Raw genomic sequence first — 4,734 nt, forward strand, 5'->3', positions numbered from 1 at the left:
TTGAGTACTACAAGTTATTCACAAAATATTGGACATCAGCATATTGATAGTTCCAATGTCTTGTGTTTGTGTCCGTGTGCAATTGTAGGGGTATGTGCGTGGGGGTATACATGTGTTTGTGTAACTAATTATCCCCAAAACAAGGACATACCTGCAATGGGAATGACCTCATTTATAAATGTTTGAATATATGATGCAATATATGATATCTGAAATAATGATAATAAAGACAGATTTAATATAGTGCCTAATGCAAATGCTTCTAGGCGCTTCACACAACCAGAAACAATTAAAATAATTTAAACTACAAACAAAGAAAATTTAAGGGCCTAACAAATACATTTTTTTGAAAATAATAAACAAAATTTTATACAAGTACAATATGAAAAATCATAATCCATGCTGCTCCCCATGAGCCAAATAAAAGAAAACGAGGAGGTACGACGAAAGGCACATATGAAGCGACGAGGAGAATGAGTTTAGTACATCATAATTCATGATATCAATAAGTACATTAGCAATTATAATTGTAAATATACACAAAGTTTAAAATAGAATTGCACTACAACCCAAAACAGCATATCGAGCACACCGCCGCATGAAAACAGTCAAAAAGCTGTGACCGGCACAGACGAAAACATGGTAAAAAAACCCTCTCAGCAATATTTCAAATGTCTTGCTCCCTAAATAGAAAAATGGGCAGGGTTGACTAAATATACACAAATAGCAATTATTATCACAAAATACAATAATAGCATTATAATTAAATAAATATGATATGTGTTTTATGCTTTTATATTTGTCAATATACAGGCATGCCACTTTTTTTTTACACACGCTTGATTTAATTGCAGTTGAGGGTTTATTTCAGGTCACCAATGAGCTTAAACTTGTAAAATGTAATTTAAGCATCATTTCATGTAATGCATGAATAATACCTGGACATGACTTTGTTGATGTTCAAATGATAAATATCAATGCACTTGCAGTTTCATTTATTTCTTCACTTGTAATTCTATAAATTTATTAAAAACATGTTATTATAACAAGTGTATTTTTTATGTCATGGGTAATCACCAAGGACATGGAAAACAAGATCAATGCCTTTGCAACATCTTGCTACAGAGTCATGTTAAACATCAAGCATGTGGATCGGATTCCAAATGAAACCATCTACAATCTGACCAACACCACTCCACTGGTTGCCAGAGCCAAGATTCATCAACTCAAATTTCTCGGCCATATACTGCGTCTTGAAGACGACGAGCCTGTGAAAGAATATGCCCTTTATATTCCACCACATGGGAAGAGGAAACCGGGTCGGCCGTGCACACTGTACTTACAGTATGTACAGCACCTCCTGGGAGATACTGAAGGGATGCTGCAGCCAAACAAAATTGTTTCGCTTGCCCAAGATCGCAATAGTTGGAGAAAGCTTGTAGTCCTGCTCCGCCAGCCGACTGATGATGATGATTTTTATACACAGATCTACAATAAATGCACTACTTCATCAATACACAGATATACAGTATATGTAAGCAATGCACTACTTCATCAATACACTATCTACAGTAGATGTAAGCAATACAGTACTTTGCCATTCCACAGATATACAGTAGATGTACAACCGGCCAGTTGCTAATATACCTTTCTTGTCTAAACTGATAGAAAAACATGTTTTTAATTGCATAAATGTCCATATGGAAGAGCACAGGTTAGGTGAGGAGCTGCAGTCCGCCTATCGGTCAGCTCATAGTACTGAAACGGCTCTCCTCCAAGTAAAATCTGACATAATGAATTACATCCATAACCAACAAGGTGTGTTCCTGGTCCTGTTGGACCTTTCTGCCGCGTTTGACACGGTTGAGCATACTATACTTGTGAGCAGAATCGCAAATGAGATTGGCCTGTCAGGAACTGCACTTATGTGGTATAAGTCTTATTTTACTGGAAGGAAAACCAAAGTTGTTATCAATAGTGCTTTTTCAGAACCTCGCCACATGGATTACGGTCTCCCACAGGGCTCAATTGTTGGACCTGCGTCATTCAAGATTTACACTATTCCTATCGGTCGCATCATTAGAAAACATCACATCTCTTACCACATGTATGCAGATGATATTCAACTCTACCTTGACTTCAATCCGTCAGATGCTACTTCAATTCAAAACTCTCTTTCAAAACTCTCTGCATGTATCACTGAAATAAAACTCTGGATGACGGACAATATGCTCATGTTGAATGACACCAAGACTGAGTTCTTTGTAGCAGTGTCACATAATAACAAACGCAAGATGCCGCCAGTTCATCTCCAACTTGGTACTGAAAGTGTCCACCCTTCAGATACTGTTCGCAATCTGGGCATCTTGTTTGACACTCACATGTCCATGTCTCCTCATATTTCCGGACTCTGCAAATCAATCACTTTTCAACTCCGCAATATCTCACGCATACGTCGGTTTCTAGATACAGATTCTTGTCATCACATCATTAGAGCTCTTGTACTCTCTCGTTTAGATTACGGAAATGCACTCATTTTGGGATCAAACCAGGTGGACCTTGCCAAACTTCAACGCTTACAAAACTGGGCTGTTAAACTCATTCACTGTGCCAACAAACGTGATCATGCCACACCATACCTGAGACAGTTACATTGGTTGCCTGTACAGGAACGTATCCAATTAAAAATTCTGGTTCTTGTTTTTAAGTGTATATATAACATTGCTCGCCATATCTTGCTTCAAACTTGACTGCTTACACATCATCTCGTAGTGGCTTGCGCCGCTCTACAGATACTACCCGCTTATGGAACACAAAATTCATCCACGGAATCTCCAATCTGCTGCTGATAGATCTTTTTATTACTATGCACCAAGATTATGGAACAAAATCCCAATTGCTCTGCGCACTGCCAAATCGCTCAATATCTTCAAGAAAAATTTAAAATCATATCTCTTTCCAAAATGAGTTTGTAATTGTTGCATTTATATTTGTTTGCTCTGTCATTATTTTTTATGCTTGTTGATTTAATTTTGTTTTGCTGTATCATCACACCCGCTGTGGTCTTTATGAAATGGCGGGTTATAAAAGCCTTGTTGTATGTATGTATGTATGTAGATGTAAGCAATGTACTACTTCATCAATACACAGATATACAGTAGATGTAAGCAATGCACTACTTCATCAACACACAGATATACAGTGCATGTAAGCAATGCAGTACTTCATTAATACATAGATATACAGTAGATGTAAGCAATACACTACTTCACCAATATAAAGATATACAGTAGATGTAAGCAATACACTACTTCATCAATACACAGATATACAGTGCATGTAAGCAATGCAGTACTTCATTAATACATAGATATACAGTAGATGTAAGCAATACACTACTTCACCAATATACAGATATACAGTAGATGTATGCAATGTACTACTTCATTAATACATAGATATACAGTAGATGTAAGCAATGCACTATTTCTTCAATACACCTATCTACATTAGATGAAAGCAATGTACTACTTCATCAATACAAAGATATAAATAAAGCAATGCAGTACTTCATCAATACACAGATACACAGATGTAAGCAATGCACTACTTCACCAATACACATATATACAGTAGATGTAAGCATTGCACTACTTCATCAATATACACCTATCTACAGTAGATGTAAGCAATACACTACTTCATCAATACACAAATACCCAGTAGATATAAGTAATGCAATTACTTCATCAATGCTTAGATATACAGTAGATGTAAGCAATGCACTACTTCATCAATACACCTATCTACATTAGATGTAAGCAATACAGTACTTCACCAATACACAGATATTCTGTAGATGTAAGCAATGCACTACTTCATCAATACACAGATATACAGTAGATGTAAGCAATGCACTACATTAATACACAGATCTACAGTAAATGTAAGCAATACACAACTTCATCAATACACAGATATACAGTAGATGTAAGCAATGCACTACATCAATACTCGGATATACAGAAAATGTAAGTAATGAACTACTTCATCAATACACCTATCTACATTGGATGTAAGCAATACAGTTCTTCACCAATACACACATATATATATATAGTAGATGTAAACAATGCACTACTTCATCAATACACAGATATACAGCAGATGTAAGCAATGTGCTAATTCATCAATACACAGATATACAGTAGATGTAATCAATACACTACATCAATACTCAGATACGCAGATGTAATACACTGCTTCATAAATACACCTATTTAGCTACAGAATATGTAAGCAATGTACTTCTTCATCAATACACCATCTACAGTAGGTGTAATCAATGCACTACTTCATACACATATCTACAGTAGATGTAAGCAATATCGATAATTTAAAATTATTTGATATCAATTAAGGCAATTTATACACAATTAAAAAAAATGTTTTTACACTTTTGCTGGGATCACTGACTGAGGTGATAGTTGCTTGTCAAATAAGGGAAGGCCAAATGTCACTTACGAGTGAGATGTCAACTTAAAAGTTGCATGTGCAAGACCAGGCGTTAAGTTATAAAATTGACGTTTGCACGCTCTTTACGTAATGGTTAATTGACTATTGTCATAACAGTTAATTGAAGATTTTACAAAGTTCAAACTGAGTCCAACAAGTGTAATTTGATTGCCACATTTCAACAGAAAGAAAGGGGTATTTGCGATGTCCAATACTGTG

The sequence above is a fragment of the Amphiura filiformis genome, unplaced genomic scaffold (assembly GCF_039555335.1).
Source record: "Amphiura filiformis unplaced genomic scaffold, Afil_fr2py scaffold_351, whole genome shotgun sequence".
In the NCBI taxonomy this organism is placed as follows: domain Eukaryota; kingdom Metazoa; phylum Echinodermata; class Ophiuroidea; order Amphilepidida; family Amphiuridae; genus Amphiura; species Amphiura filiformis.